The sequence below is a fragment of the Urocitellus parryii genome, chromosome 5 (genome assembly GCF_045843805.1).
Source record: "Urocitellus parryii isolate mUroPar1 chromosome 5, mUroPar1.hap1, whole genome shotgun sequence".
Classification (NCBI taxonomy): domain Eukaryota; kingdom Metazoa; phylum Chordata; class Mammalia; order Rodentia; family Sciuridae; genus Urocitellus; species Urocitellus parryii.
The window spans coordinates 49,513,851-49,531,528 of record NC_135535.1 but is presented as its reverse complement, the minus strand read 5'-3'; positions in this window follow the sequence as shown (position 1 = coordinate 49,531,528).

Here is a 17,678-nt window from a genome sequence, read left to right as displayed (position 1 = left end):
TGCCCTTGTCTCTTGCAAATCAGGCAGCTTGTAAAATGACAGTGTGATCTTAATTTTATCCAGTCCTAGGAAGAGAAATAGGTGAACAAAATAATAGTGATTTTTTTCCCCAGTTGTCAAATTCCTTCAAGGAAGCAATGACATCACCTATGTGGAGACAGGATATTTGGGGGTTGTAAGTACCTAACCCAAATATATTAATGAGAAAGGGATATATTAGCTCACACACAAAAAGAAAGGCACATTAGCTCACTGGGGTCAACGTGACTTCAGCATGGACTTAAGTGATGTCATCAGGACACTGTCTTTCTACTCTGTTCTCAGCCATGTCATATGATTTCTTACATTCTCATTCCTAGCAAGATGGCTACCAGCAGCTTCACATTTCAAGGTGCAAGTCCAGTGGAAGAAAGTACATGCTTCCTCTCAAAAGTCTAAGCCAAACTCCCCATAGTGAAGTTCCGCAAATCTGATGGAATATTTGACTCTATGCCTGGTCTCATGCTCCTCTACAGGTACAAGTTCAGTCAACTCCATTCAAGGCTGTGATACTTCACCAGAAGGTTCGGGGATAGACACTGGGTGGAGTGGGGAATAGCAAATATCTACAACTCTTATATTCTAAAAATGCATATCTTTTAGTAATACATTACACAGTTTCCCTCATGCTTTTCAGTTTTCGGGGACCATTGGCACATGACATTTGTAAGAGAATACATATAGCTCCAAAATATCCAGGGACAGAACTTGGACAACATCTTAATTTAAGCTGATTTTTTTTTTTTTTGGGAAATAACGACAACTAGCCTTTATGGAGTAACTGATTCATGCCAAAGAATTAGCTTTCACTGTAATAGTTAATCTTCATAAAAGTTCATCTTTGAAATGGGCATATTTTTATTTTTCAGATAAGGATATTTCAAAGAAGATAAGCATCTTATTCAGTGCTACCTATCTAAAACAGAACTGCTATTGGTGTAAGAAATAAGGTCTTTCTGACTGGAATGACATTGCTGCTTCCTGTGTGTAATACTACCACCCAAGTCTGATTTCTTTCTTAGGGCCTGTTCTCATTTCTGTGATCATAAAATTATGCTGTACATTATGTTTTTTCCTCATTAAATTTCAAACCACCGCCTGTTTGGGAAGATAAAGAATCTGAGAATGTGATTGCTGAAAGGGATCTTAGAAATAATCTAGTTCAAAACTAAAAAGCCTACTTCAAAAGATGAGCAGATGAAGGCACAGAGGAGCATTGGTTGTTCTAGATCATAAAAATAGCATGGCTCTGATTAAGGTCCCTGACTTCCAAGTGCTTCTTGGACCTGGATTCATACCCTGGCTTCTCTACTTTCTTTCTTAATCTGAATGTGACTTTGGAAGGTTACCTTTAACCCTCTGAGCTTTAGCTTGCCCCTCTATAAATAAAATAAAGGCGATTGTATTGAATTTCATTGAATAACAAGTGCACATTATTTTAGATTTTAACTCTGAAATTTAAATGTGACTTAAAATGGGAAGCAAATCTTAAGTTTATGTTTTCACTTTTTTAGCAGTATATAAAATATGTCTCCTAATCAGTGGTGTCTTAGATGCTATGAAACAAGGAAATATACCCCTCATATGGGGTTGTTGCAGAAATGTAATAGAACAATAAAATGCCTCATTTAGAATGAATTCTGGCACAGAGTTTAAGTGCTAGCCATCATTGTAATGGTGGTGGTGATTGTTACACTGTATTTAAATTAAAATACATGAAAGGCTTGGCTCATGGATTCTTTTTTCAAAGATGAAGTTGTACCTGAGTTTAGACTACCTTTACAGATTTGTGTCTGGCTTCTTTGTAGGACAGTGATTTTTTCTTTCTTATCCTCCATGCTTCAGTTTTAGATTTGGTTCCCTGGACCCAAACTACAGCCCCTTAATTCTGTTCCAACTAAATTATCCAGATTATTTCTTTCCTTTATTTGACTCTCAGAATGAAGTGATGAATTGTTACTTTGTGTTATGTAAATACAGTACATAGCTTGTACTGGCTTTTCTTGTTCTTCAGTCAATTGGTAAAAGTGGTTTTACAAATATATTCATTCAAAACTCTCAGCCCCATCTCTTTATGACACAAATATATCACAGCAGGGAAATTCCCATCTTACGTTTTTTTGGGGGAGAGATTTATCTGCCCTTAGAGTAGCAGTCATGGTTTTCTCTGCTAGAAAGGGATGTCTGATAGAATTCAAGTATAAGCTTAAAGTGGCATAATATCAAACTAAGTCAAGTTTTATTGATTTCTGAGACAGAATTCTGTGTACTTTCTTAGTCCTATTTCAAGGCATATCTTTGAAAGGCACAATATTTTTTTTAAAAGATAGGGCATTCAAGAAAAGACATTGTTTTCCCTTCCCCTGCTTTCCAAAATTTCCCTGCCTATAGATTTGAAATCAAAATAAGTAATATCTTTACTGATATTGTTATTCAAAATTCACAGCTCTTCATATTATTCTTCTCTTCATCATTTCCCCCCCCTTGTCTTTCAAAATGTCTATAAAATGATAGGTTATTATTTCTGCTACTTCAGTCAGTGTTTATGCCAGCAGGGGGGGGATTATTTTATTATTTTTAGAGAATAGGAGCTATTTCTTGAACCAGGAAATTGAACTTTCTATTAAAAAAAAAAAGCAAAAACATCAATCTCATCAATCTCTACTTGATTTCCTCTTGGTTGCCTTCCCCAGTCCCCTAAAATCACCCCCTGACATGAGAAGCCCTTTCCATCATACACCATGTAAATTTCTAATATTTATTTTCATATTGTATTGTGTCTTTTGTCTTATCTTTGGAGAGGGTGCTCCTCAAAGACAGAGACTATGGCTATTTCATCACTCTATGATCATCATTTAGAGCACTAAATAAAAAAGTATGCTAAACCAAAAAAAAAAAAAGTCTAACATGAAATCACTCTTGGAGCTGTGGGGATAACTGTGCATTCAGTTTCACCAATAATGTTTACCCACTGGGTAGGAGGATTCTGCACCAAAGTAGATTTTAGTTCCTTGGAGCTGCACCTGCAAAGTTGCATGCACCACTTTAGGTAATAATCTGCTAGAGACACTTATAGGCACATATTTACTTAATATTAAGCTGGGCTAGAAAAGAAACCAATTTGAAATTGCTTCCTCAGCTGAAAGCTCTATGCTAACAATAAAGTTTAATTTCAGCAGCTGTAGTTCTCAAATCAATAGACTGCAAAGAGGGTGGCAGAATTTCAGTTTTTGGTTTTGAATACTAAGCAGGTCAGAAGTTGCATTATTTAGGAATAAATTTACTGGATCTTAAAAAAACAGCTTTTGGAAAATTAGCCATATGAATTTATATTATTTTCAATAATAATCTGAATCTTCAGAATAAAAAAAATAATGTCTAACCATAAATCATAGTATTACATAAATATGAGGAGTATACATATTTATTACATAAATATGAGGAGTTTTTTCTGTCTGCTTTAGGAGACAGACTTATAGATACACTTATATATATATAGATATTAAATTGCATCAGATGATTGGATATCCTTTTATGACACAGTTGCAGGGCATTTTTCCTAAGTTTCTTCTTGGATTTGTTCTAAACAGAAAATATTATATTAATACCTTTTGATATCCAGATTATGTTATGCTAATATCCAACTGTTTTCACCTTTTAGCAGTATTTGTTCAAGATACAGAACATATATGTGATAGCCGGGTATTGTGGTGCACATCTATAATCCCAGAGGCTTAGGAGGCTGAGGCAGGAGGATTGATAATTCAAAGCCAGCCTCAGCAATTTAGTGAGGCCCTAAGCAACTCACAAGACCCTGTCTCTACATTAAATACAAAAAAAAAAAAAAATGGGGGGTGGAGTGCTGGGAATGTGGCTCAGTGGTTAGATGCCCCTAGGTTAATCACCAGTACAAGGAAAAGGAAAAAAAAAAAGAAAAAGAACATGTATGTGATAAATATCAACTATTCTATAGCTATATTGGCTTTTCTACATTAATGTTGTTGACTCATTTTTTAAATAACTAATTATGATAGGAGTCATTTTGGCACAAAGGTATTATCATGAATATTTTTATAACCAAGAAGGCCAGTTTAAAAATAAATTTCAAATGTAAATAAATTACTTTGTCCTTAGAAAAACAAATTAAGATAAATTGAGAGAAGGAGAAAGCCACACATATGAAGAAGGCCTAAGGTCAGGTTGCACAGGAAGGTCTTCAAGTGTTTCTGGGGTGGTAGGTAAGAGTTGTGAGCATTTCTGAAAGAATGTTAAAGTCAAGATGGTTACTCTTTAGAAGGGAGCCATGGGAAAGAAGACAAAGGATAGGGCTGAATAGGATCAGGACCCTGGACAGTTCTAATAATCCTGAAGGACCAGATGGTGTTCTTACTAATTTTTGGATGCATGGATCGTCTCATTCACGAGCTTTGTTTCTTACTGAGCTGTAGAGTTTTAATGTTATAGGTTTGATGTTTGTATTCTTTCCTTTATTGAAGGACAGGTAACAGAGAATGAATTTCCTCTTGTATATCCATGAAGGAGGTATGGATTTGGATTCTGGCCTAAACCCTCAGCACAATGAAGACAATACTGTATTAAGTATATTGTGGAGTGGAGATGGCTACCCTTGTATCTTGTTGTATTTTATCTCTATGTATTTTCTCTTCTCCAAAGTACAGATTGATGCTGGAACATAGCCTGAGAGTATAAAAGAAAGGATGTTCCCAGCTCAATTTGTAGAAGATATTGAAGTTATCCTGTTTTCCTCTTTCATTGAAAGAAGGAGAAAACACATGAAGTTTTCTCTTTTCAATAATTTTGTGCAATTAAACCCTTGGATTTTAGATGTGATGCATACTAATAAATTCTCCATGGAATCTTTTAGAAGTAAAGCACAGCTGTTCAATTCATGGATTTATTTTGCAATGTCTTGATAGACTGTTTCCTTAAAAAAACATTCTGGATGGTCCAAATAACCTTTTGTAGCTTATATTCTTTTACTTTTCCCAATTCTTTTTCAAAAACTACTTATTGTTCTTAGAAATGTATATTCCTTGTATCAGGTCACTTATTCTTGTGTCTCTGTTTAAGATTCACCTTTTCATTTCATCTCCCCAATTAGTGCTAGAAATGAAACCTGTTGGAAGAGCTTTTAAATTAAGGGAGGTTTAAGATATGCTATTAAATTATATAATCCCTGATTTTTTTTCTTTGATGTATTTACAGGTTAGGTTATAATCTGGGTTCATGAAATATTCAACAACTTGGTTTCTAATTTTAAAATGTCTAAAAACTGAGAAAGAATTAGATATTATATTTAATTTTAATCCACAAGACAGATTTGCTACCCTATTCTCTATTTGACTAACTTAAAGTGGGTCATTTTGGCAATAAGGGAGCTATTTTAAATAATTAGAGACATCTTGCTTGTAAAATTTACCAAGCAACATTGAATTGGGTTGAAATCCTTTAATTTTTGCAGATTTTTACTCCCACTCGAATAGCCTTAAACTGCCACTCAGCTCCTTCTCCATCACGGGTTAGTACTGACTGTTTTCAATACTAATGTTCTGTGCCACCCTGAGAGAAGACATGAGTCAGGAGAAGTGGGAGACATGAAGTGGGTTGCAGAAAAGGCAATGGAAGGAGGAGACTTTCAGTATGCATTGAAACAAGGCCACTGTGTGGTCTTTATTATGGTCAATATATTCTAAGCGAGTTCCCTTGGAACATTTGTCTATGCTTAGACAAATAGGTAGTAACAATAAAGAAAAGCCCTAACCAGATGCCATTTTGCTTTACCATTCTCTCAAATAAATCTCTCCTTCTTATGTACGATCAAACTTGGTATGGGTTAGTTCATCTAATCAAATCATATGGAGATACAGCTCCAGTACTTTATCAAAACTCTATGGGGGGGCTGGGGATGTGGCTCAAGCGGTAGGGCGCTCGCTCGCCTGGCATGCGTGCGGCCCGGGTTCGATCCTCAGCACCACATACCAACAAAGATGGTGTCTCCGCCGAGAACTAAAAAATAAATATTAAAAAAAAATTCTCTCTCTCTCTCTCTCCTCTCTCACTCTCTCTTTAAAAAAAAAAAACTCTATGGGGGGCTAGGGTTGTGGCTCAGTGGTAGAGCACTTGCCTAGCACATGTGAGGCCCTGGGTTCGATCCTCAGCACCACATATAAATAAATAAAATAAAGGTGTCCAACTACAACTAAAAAGAAAATATTAAAAGAAAACCCTCTATGGGTATTCTATTAAGGTCTCTCTGGACTTCTAGAAGAGTATAAAAACACTGTTTTGATATGTTCTGATCAAAAATCATTACTTACAATATTTAGGTGACTTTCATTCAGGGGCATTTCAAATGAAGTTTTTTGAATTAATCACTAGGAAGAGGAATGCCAAAAGAATAAATAAAATTTTCAGTATTTAGAAGGGAAGATACAATGCATGAGCATCAAAGATCCTTGAAATAGAAAAATCTTTAAATAGACAAGTCCGTACCTTGTCAATTCAAGAGACTGCAACTTTAAAAAAAATCTTATGTCTCCTATTTAGAAGGAATTTGGGTCAACACAATACTGTCTCAACCATCTGGGTATTTCCTTGGTGTCTTTACTCTTGCTTGTTTCTTTTTTCCTTAGGTTTATTTAAGTAGTACCTTTATTTGAAGGAGATTTAAATGGTAACACATTCTCAGCATTGGAAATGTCTCTGGGAAATGATCAAAGATGACTACTCCTAACTTTCACATACCACATCAGGTGACATTTATTATTTGCTCAGAAGATGTATACCGATAGTATTATGCTATAGTAAGCAAGGTATTTAGATCTTGACCTCAAGGCATTTATAATTTAAAACCATCAATAAAGATAAACATGCTAAAACACATGTCAACAAGCAGAAGCTGCATAATAAATCAATTGTTTCAGAACTGAAGAGAAGCACTACCTTCACTTTTTAGAAATTGTGAAGAGATGTCTTTACAGTCTTCTAAGGGATGCTTTCAGCAGAGGTATGAAGATGGAAATTTCAGTCACCTCTGCCTCTCATTCTCCCTACTTCTGGAGTGTTCTCCTATTGCTAATTCTTCAGGCACAAATTGACTTCTGTTCTCTACCTATTCTCTATCATCCAGATTTAATTAGAACAGTAATTTATTTCTTGGAGTTTATTTTATCCATTAAGTTCTCCTCTTCCAAAAGATATGTGCCCTTTAAATCTCTTTTGTGAAATTGTGAAATGAAAACCCTCACTTCCTGTTAATAGCATTTTAAGCATTAGTAAATGTGCAAATTGGAGGAGTGATATTTGAGGAATAAATATATGCTGAGATTTCAGCATGTAAATGTACTTTTTCCTTGTAAGATCATTTTTAAAGTCATCTGGTGAGGGCTTTTCTTCCTGTTTTATGGGTGTCTGAGTTGACTTACCAATGTGCTATTAACAGAGGTGATGGTGGTGGTAACAATAATAATTATCCTAATTACTTAAGTTTATCAGCTAAATAACTCTGAAGTTCCTTTTCTTTCAGAGAAACATTATGTATTTTAAGCTAATTTGTAGAACAGTATTTGAATTAAGAAATATTATCAGAAAACTATTAGGAAGAAAGGATGGGGATCTTGTCAACATTTTAGTAACAATTTTTCAAAATATGAAGAATGATAAAGGGAAGAGGCAGCACAGTTATTTTTGCTAGAAAGAGCTGGCCTGCATTATCATCTTAGGCAAGTTTCTTAACCTCTTTAAGCCTCAACTTCTTCATCTATATAATGGGAATAATAAAGCATGTGGTGGGACTAAGATCCCAAAATCGATAAACCTTACTTCTCTACTCTCCTTATGTAAAAACAAATTAAAAAAAAAACCTGAAACCTGAATAAAACATACAAAAAATGGAACTGACAGTGACCATAGGGAGAAAACTCTTGCATATCATATGTCAATGAATCCAAAGTGCCACAGATATGATCTATCGCTACCATGAAATAGCCACTGTTTTTAAACTTACCTTGAATACATGAAATATGAGAAGAGAATTCAGAGCGATCCCATAAAACTTTATAGAAATGGAATTGATTTTCCATTTCTCCTATGAGGACATCTTCTACCAAGTCAAAAATTTCCCTCTTTCTTCTAAAACCTTGTAAAATACTATTTTAAGCTTTTATAATAATAATTATATATAATGTGACTTAGACCATTTTAATTCTTACATGTACACATTTTTTACAGCATAATTTACATGTTCACATACATCTATTAACTCTTCCTATGAATTAATTATGCCCAATTCTCTGCCAATGTCATATAAATTGTTAGAAACTTCAAGTCTGGCCATTATTCTATTTTAATCATTGCTAAATATAAGGTGCCCTTTTTAGCCCTTATCTTGTTTGACCTGTCGTAAGCATCTGTCACTGGATCCCACTTCTCTCTTGAAACAATTCTTGGTTTCTGTGATTCTATACTTGGTTCTTTCTCAAGCTGCACCTCCTCAAATTCCTTCATGGGTTCTATTTTCTGACAACCTCTTAGGAATTGATGTTCCTAAAAGATTGACCCCCTTCATCCTTCTCTTTTCATTCTATGTTATGCTCCCTGTAAGATTTCATCTTCTCCAGGGAACCCAATAATATCTGTTTGCCCTAATAACTTCATATCTGGAGCTTCAGCACATTCTCTCTTCAAACCTCCATGAGTATACTGTGATTTCTAGTGCCTACTAGACATTGTTAATTATATATTCCACAGGCACCTAAAACTCAGCATGTCCAAAACTGGATATATCATCTTTCTCACCTGTCCCTAAATACAGGCCCTCCCTGCCTGTATTCTCCTCTCTGTGAAGCCACCTCCATCTACATCATGGCTCAAGACAGATACCAAGGAGTGATTCTCAACTCTCCGCCTCAAACAATAAGCAAGGTAGTCTCCCACTCCTATGACTTCAACCTCTGAATGATGTCTCGATTATCTCCACTTCTTTTCGTCACCACTGCTTCTTACTTGGTCAACATTGGGGACTTCTTAATCCTCAGAATAAAAATCCATTTTCCTTACCAGCCAAAGCCAACAAGGTCCTCTCCTCGTCTGCCCATTTCCTATGTAGCCTCTTCACTTACCACTTATTTTCTCATCACCTCTCTTCTGAATTATCTGAACTTCTCCAAATACCACATTCTGTCTTACGTCTTTAGGTTCTATGACCCATACCCTTTCCTCAGCCTAAAAGTTTATTTTCTCCCCACCTTTAACTAGGTTACACAGACAATTATTTAAGAATAATACAGTTGTAAACAACTTTTCCCTTTCCAAATTTTAACAGCACACCTCAGCAAAGCTCAGTTTTAATAGAAAAGGGTCTATGTATTGTTTCCTTTTGGTCTATCCACATTAGCTATTTCAGAATTTAACTCTGGAAATCTTCAGATTTTGCTTAAATCACTGGTTTTGAATGAAGATTCCCTCTATCCATTTCCATTTGACAAATATGTAGGTGATGTACCAATGTATGAGGAACCTTGCTTACAATCATTCTTCAGTCCTCATAGCAACCAGAGGAAGTGTATAGAATTTATCATCACCATATTATAGACAAGGGAACTGAGACATCAATGGTCATTTGTCCTTATAGCTACCTAATCATTAACAGAGTCAGGCTTCAACTCAGGCCAATTAGATGACAGACTCTAACTTAATGTTACTTGAAAATGGTGTTCAATTATGAGGCACTTGTCCATTAGTAATTGGTGATTGGATTTTCATAGGCTCACTCTTCTGTCACTGATTTTTTTTATTGTTGGTCGTTCAAAACACTACATAGTTCTTAATACATCATATTTCACAATTTGATTCAAGTGGGTTATGAACTCCCAATTATACCCCATATACAGATTGCTGAATCACATCAGTTACCCTTCCATTTATTGACAAATTGCCTTTCTAGTGTCTGATGTATTCTGCTGTCTGTCCTATTCTCTACTATCCCCCCTCCCCTCCCCTCCCCTCCCCTCCCCTTTTCTCTCTCTACCCCTTCTACTGTAAATCATTTCTTCCATTTGTATTATCTTGTCTTACCCCTCCTTTCCTCTTATATGTCCTTATGTATAACCCTGAGGATCGCCATCCATTTCCATGCGATTTCCCTTCTCACTTCCTTTCCCTCCCACCTCTCATCCCTGTTTAATGTACATCTTCTTCTCAAGCTCTTCATCCCTACCCTGTCCTTGTTTACTCCCCTTATATCAAAGGGGTCATTTGGTATTTGTTTTTTAAAGATTGACTAGCTTCACTTAGCATAATCTGCTCTAATGCCATCCATTTCCCTCCAAATTCTATGATTTTGTCATTTTTTAATGCAGAGTAATACTCCATTGTGTATAAATGCCACATTTTTTTTATCCATTCATCTATTGAAGGGCATCTAGGCTGATTCCACAATCTTGCTATCGTGAATTGTGCTGCTATGAACATCGATGTAGCAGTGTCCCTGTGGCATGCTCTTATTAGGTCTTTAGGGAATAGACCGAGAAGGGGAATAGCTGGGTCAAATGGTGGTTCCATTCCCAGCTTTCCAAGAAATCTCCATACTGCTTTCCAAATGGGCTGCACCAATTTGCAGTCCCACCAGCAATGAACAAGAGTGCCCTTTTCCCCGCATCCTCTCCAGCACTTATTGTTGTTTGACTTCCTAATGGCTGCCAATCTTACTGGAGTGAGATGGTATCTTAGGGTGGTTTTGATTTGCATTTCTCTGACTGCTAGAGATGGTGAGCATTTTTTCATGTACTTATTGATTGATTGCATGTCCTCCTCTGAGAAGTGTCTGTTCAGGTCCTTGGCCCATTTATTGATTGGGTTATTTGTAATCTTATTGTCTAATTTTTTGAGTTCTTTGTATATTCTGGTTATTAGGGCTTTATCTGAAGTGTGTGGAGTAAAGATTTGTTCCCAGGATGTAGGCTCCCTGTTTATCTCTCTTATTGTTTCTTTTGCTGAGAAAAAACTTTTTAGTTTGAGTAAGTCCCATTTGTTGATTCTAGTTGTTAACTCTTGCGCTATGGGTGTCCTATTGAGGAATTTGGGGCCCGATCCCACAGTATGTAGATCATAACCAACTTTTTTTTCTATCAGATGCCGTGTCTCTGATTTAATATCAAGCTCCTTGATCCATTTTGAGTTAACTTTTGTGCATGGCGAGAGATAGGGATTCAGCTTCTTTTTGATGCAAATGGATTTCCAGTTTTCCCAGCACCATTTGTTGAAGATGCTATCCTTCCTCCATTGCATGCTTTTAGCCCCTTTATCAAATATAAGATAGTTGTAGTTTTGTGGATTGGTTACTGTGTCCTCTATTCTGTACCATTGGTCCACCTGCCTGTTTTGGTACCAGTACCATGCTGTTTTTGTAACTATAGCTCTGTAGTACAGTTTGAAGTCTGGAATCGCTATACCGCCTGATTCACACTTCCTGCTTAGCATTGTTTTTGCTATTCTGGGTCTTTTATTATTCCATATGAATTTCATGATTCTTTTATCTATTTCTACAAGAAATGCTGCTGGTATTTTGATTGGCATTGCATTAAACTTATAGAGAACTTTTGGTAATATCCCCATTTTGATGATGTTGGTTCTGCCTATCCATGAGCAGGGTATATTTTTCCATCTTCTAAGGTCTTCTTCTATGTCTTTCTTTAGTGTTCTGTAATTTTCATTGTATAAATCTTTCACCTCTTTTGTTAGGTTGATTCCGAAGTATTTTATTTTTTGGGGGGATATTGTGAACGGAGTAGTTTTCCTCATTTCCGTTTCAGAGGATTTGTCGCTGATATACAGGAATGCCTTTGATTTATGCGTGTTGATCTTATATCCGGCCACTTTGCTGAATTCATTTATTAGCTCTAATAGCTTCTTTATAGACCCTTTTGGGTCTGCTAGGTATAGAATCATATCATCTGCAAATAGTGATAATTTAAGTTCTTCTTTTCCTATTTTTATGCCTTTAATTTCTTTCGTCTGTCTAATTGCTCTGGCCAGTGTTTCGAGAACTATGTTGAACAGAAGTGGTGAGAGAGGGCATCCCTGTCTTGTACCAGATCTTAGAGGGAATGCCTTCAATTTTTCTCCATTCAGAATGATGCTGGCCTGTGGCTTATCATAGATTGCTTTTACAATGTTGAGGTATGATCCTGTTATCCCTAATTTTTCTAGAGTTTTGAACATAAAGGGATGCTGTACTTTGTCGAATGCTTTTTCTGCATCTATCGAGATGATCATATGGTTCTTATTTTTAAGTCTATTGATGTGGTGAATAACATTTATTGATTTCCGTATATTGAACCAGTCTTCCATCCCAGGGATGAATCCTACTTGATCATGGTGTATAATTTTTTTGATATGTATTTGAATACGATTCGCCAGAATTTTATTGAGGATTTTTGCATCTAGGTTCATTAGAGATATTGGTCTGTAGTTTTCTTTCTTTGAAGTGTCTTTGTCTGGTTTCGGAATCAGGGTGATGTTGGCCTCATAGAATGAATTTGGAAGTTCTCCCTCTTTTTCTATTTCCTGAAATAGCTTGAAAAGTATTGGTGTTAGTTCCTTTTTAAAGGTTTTGTAAAACTCTGCTGTATACCCATCCGGTCCTAGGCTTTTCTTAGTTGGTAGTCTTTTGATGGTTTCTTCTATTTCCTCTATTGTTATTGGTCTGTTTAGGTTGTCTATATTCTCCTGGCTCAATCTGGGCAGATCATAGGACTCAAGGAATTTATCTATGCCTTCACTATCTTCTATTTTATTGGAGTATAAGGATTCAAAGTAATTTCTGATTATCTTCTGTATTTCTGAAGTGTCTGTTGTGATATTGCCTTTTTCATCCCGTATGCTAGTAATTTGGGTTCTCTCTCTTCTTCTCTTCGTTAGCATGGCTAAGGGTCTGTCAATTTTATTTATTTTTTCAAAGAACCAGCTTTTAGTTTTGTCAATTTTTTCAATTGTTTCTTTTGTTTCAATTTCATTAATTTCAGCTCTGATTTTAATTATTTCTTGCCTTCTACTTCTTTTGCTGTTGTTTTGCTCTTCTTTTTCTAGGATTTTGAGATGAAGTATGAGATCATTTATTTGTTGGTTTTTTCTTTTTTTGAGGAATGAACTCCAAGCAATGAATTTTCCTCTTAGAACTGCTTTCAATGTGTCCCATAGATTCCGATATGTTGTGTCTGTGTTTTCATTTAACTCCAGGAATTTTTTAATTTCCTCCTTGATGTCTTCTAAAACCCATTGATCACTCAGCAACCTATTGTTCATTCTCCAGGTGATGCTTGATTTTTCCTTTCTTCTTTTATCATTGATTTTCAGTTTCATTCCATTATGATCAGATAAGATGCATGGTATTATCTCTACCCCTTTGTATTGTCTAAGAGTTGCCCTGTGACATAGCATATGGTCTATTTTTGAGAAGGTTCCATGTGCTGCTGAGAAAAAAGTGTAGCTACTTGATGTTGGGTGGTATAGTCTATATATGTCAATTAAGGCTAGGTTGTTAATTGTGTTATTGAGTTCTATAGTTTCCTTATTTAACTTTTGTTTGGAAGATCTGTCCAGTGGTGAGAGAGGTGTGTTGAAGTCTCCCATGATTATTGTATGTTGGTCTATTAGACTCTTGAACTTGAGAAGAGTTTGCTTGATGAACACAGCTGCACCATTATTTGGGGCATATATATTTATGATTGTTATGTCTTGTTGGTGTATGGTTCCCTTGAGCAGTATAAAGTGTCCTTCTATATCCCTTTTGATTAGCTTTGGCTTGAAATCTATTTTATTAGATATGAGTATGAACACTCCTGCTTGTTTCCGCGGTCCATATGAGTGATATGATTTATCCCAACCTTTCACCTTCAGTCTATGTATATCTTTTCCTATCAAATGCGTCTCCTGTAGACAGCATATTGTTGGGTCTTGTTTTTTGATCCATTCTACTAGCCTGTGTCTCTTAATTGGTGAGTTTAAGCCATTAACATTTAGGGTTATTATTGAGATATGGTTTGTTCTTCTATCCATATTTGTTTATTGATGTTACTAAACCTGATTTGTTATCCTCTTTGACTACTTTCCCCCCTTTACTGTCCTACCTCCCATTGTTGGTTTTCAATGTTATTTTCCATTTCCTCTTCCTGTAATGTTTTGCCAAGGATTTTTTGAAGAGATGGTTTTCTAGCTGCGAATTCTTTTAACTTTTGTTTATCGTGGAAGGTTTTAATTTCATCTTCTAACCTGAAGCCTAATTTCGCTGGATACACGATTCTTGGTTGGAGCCCATTGTCTTTCAGTGTTTGAAATATGTTATTCCAGGATCTTCTAGCTTTCAGAGTCTGTGTTGAGAGATCAGCTGTTATCCTGATTGGTTTACCCCTAAATGTAATCTGCTTTCTTTCTCTTGCAGCTTTTAAAATTCTCTCCTTATTCTGTATGTTGGACATCTTCATTATAATGTGTCTAGGTGTGGATCTCTTATGATTTTGCACATTCGGCGTCCTGTAGGCTTCTAGGATTTGGGATTCTGTCTCATTCTTCAAGTCTGGGAAGTTTTCTCGTATTATTTCACTGAATAGACTGTTTATTCCTTTGGAATGGAGCTCTGTGTCTTCCTGTATCCCAATGACTCTTAAATTTGGTCTTTTGATATTGTCCCATAATTCTTGGATGTTCTGCTCATGGTTTCTTAGCAGACTTGCTGAGCTGTCTATGTTCTTTTCCAGTTGAAATACTTTGTCTTCATTGTCTGATGTTCTCTCTTCTAAGTGATCTACTCTGCTGGTAGTATTCTCAATTGAGTTTTTAAGTTGGTTTATTGTTTCCTGCATTTCTAGAATTTCTATTTGTTTGTTTTTTATTACCTCTATCTCCCTGTGAAATTGATCTTTTACTTCCTGGATTTGTTTGTCAATGTGATCTTTCATTGTCTGATTTTGCTGTCTCATGTCTTCCTTGAGACTCCAGATCATCTGAAGCATATAAATCCTGATCTCTTTATCTGACATTCCATCTGTTGCAGCTATTACCTCTTCTAAAGTTGAGTTGACCTGCATTGCTTGTGGTCCTTTCTTTCCTTGTCTTTTCTTACTGCTCGCGTTTCTTTCTGCTTGGTGCAACTGTTGTGTTTTTGAAATTTACCCCCTATTTATTTATGTTGCTCTTGTATAGTTGGGAAGTCTCCCTTTATTCCTCCTCTAATTATGGTGGTCTGTCTACCCCGCTGATCGGTCGCAGGTCTGCCCCCTCTGCAGGCACGGGTGGTGGCTTTGCTCTGCCCCCACTCCAATTGTGGTAACGTAACTACCACGCCCTGGGGTCGTTGGTCCTGATCTGGATGTGGGTGGCGGCTCTGCTGGGCCCCCACTCCAATTGGTGTGACGAGTCTACCGCGCTGGCAGACCTCTATGCCGGTGGGTCGCAGTTCTGCACAGCCCCCACTCCCAATGGGGGTACCTGACTACCTCTCCAACGGGTCGCTGAGCCCCCTCCGGACCCGGGCGGCGACCCTGCTCCACCCCCACTCCAACCAGTGTGACGCGACTGCCTTGGTGTTACGTGTCCACCACGCTGGCAAGCTACCTGGCCTGTCTTGCCAGTTGGCGGCAGGTCTGCCTGCCCTGCTTGCTCGGATGTCAGCTCTGCACAGCCTCTACTCCAAATGAGGTTACTTGGCTACCGAGCCGCGGAATCGCTGGTCCTATTCTAGGAGTGGGCGGCTGCTCTCTTCAGCCCCAGCTGCGTTTGGGGTGTCATGGTACCACGCCGGCGGGTCACTTGGCCTGCTCTGGGAGCAGGTGAAAGCTCCACTCTGTCCCTACAGCACCCCACCGGACCCTGATTGAGAAGCAGTCACCGCCAGTTCCCTAGCCTTGGGCCAAAGCAGCTTAGGTAGCCGGAACCCCGCCTCTCCGATCCTGATACACTCTCCACTGGGAGCTGGCTCCAGGGAGCAACCCCACGGGTTCCCCAGCCCCAGGCCAAAACTGTTCCGGGAGTCAGAACCCAGTCGCCCCAAGCTCAGCGCACGCTCCACTTGGAGATGGCCTCCACTGGCAGTCTCCGCAGTTTCCTCAGACCTGGGCCAGGTTAGCCCAGGGAACCAGAATCCAGCTGCTCAGTGCCCGGCGCATGCCTTGCCCACCACGCGCCTCTAGGAGTATTCTCCACAAGAACCCCCGCCCCAAGCCTGAGCATGAAATCTGTCTGCTAGACGCAGGCAAATACCAGCCTGATATCACCTGTTCCGTAGTTGAATGGACTGAGATCAGTAGAACACGGGGATGATTACATCATCTCTCCGAAATGGCGGCTGCTGTCCTCCACTGTGGTCCGACCGGTGTCTGGAACCAAACTGGGCCGCTTCTCTCCTCTGTTTCAAAGCCGGAACTCAGCACTAAGGGCTCCGATGTACCACTGGTGGGAGCCCCCCCGGATCCGTATCGCTGTTCCTCCGCTCCGGCACCCTGCTGCTCCCCGGCACGCGCCACAGACTCCAGCCTCCAGGCGATCGCCTGTCAGGCTATGCGACCCTCCGTGCGGGCAAATGGAGCTCTCAGAGCCGAACTTCGCACGATGGAAATCTGTCCACTAGATTCTGGAGCACCTCAATTTCACTGGAACTTCCCAAAGATATCCTTCAGCCGTTTTACATCGTCTTTCTCCCACTTAGTGACGCGGCGCCCTGGGGTGATGCACTCCCTTTGCCGCCATCTTCCTATTCTCGTGCCTGTCACTGAATTTTTTTCTTCATATATTATTTGACATTTTCCCATGAGTATTGAGTACAACTAGTTCTTTAGAGAGAGGCTAAGGACATAGGCACACCTTACAAAAATTAAATGTGATATAGAAGTGACCAAGAACACCAGCCAGAAACAAGATCTACTTGAAACTCCAGCTCTAAAGACTAAAGATGATGACCCAGCTATCATCTGATTACTGCAAAGATAAATTAAATCTTTTCCAGCCTAGTCTTAGATACCATGCTCCTAATAATGCAGGCTAAGTTTACAACAGTGAACTTTCTGTCAGTCAATAAGGTCCCCAGTCTAGTTAAGTCAGTACTCCCACACCCCACATTTTTACCACTGGTTTTTTAAAACCTGCACTTTATAGATTTTCCCAAATTCATCTTGTTTTAGTACTTTTATTAGCACTTTTCCGGGCCCACTTGTACTTGATGGCCTCGCTAAGAAGAAGGATAACCACTCATTGATTGAGTCCTCCTTCAGAATATTATACCTCAGGTTGTTGACATCGGCTAAATAAGGAGATTCTGAACTGAGTGGTAGAAATGCTTTAACTGCTTTGCAATCAATTTCTAGGAATGAAGCGGGGAAGGGAGAAAGAGAAGAGATAGAGGGTAAAAGAATAAAGCTCCAGAAGATGACTGATTTTTTAAACACTGGAATCAAGAAACTCATCATAAGTATGAAAAACACAGCTGTAACCAACATAGGGAGTGACTCAGCCTTCCATCCTGGCAGGCTTTTAACGTTGGCAGCATGAATTGGACCTGAAAGACTTCTACCACTTTGGGTTCTGATTTTCATTTAGTCCTAGCAGCAAGAAAAATCAGCCTAGAGCCA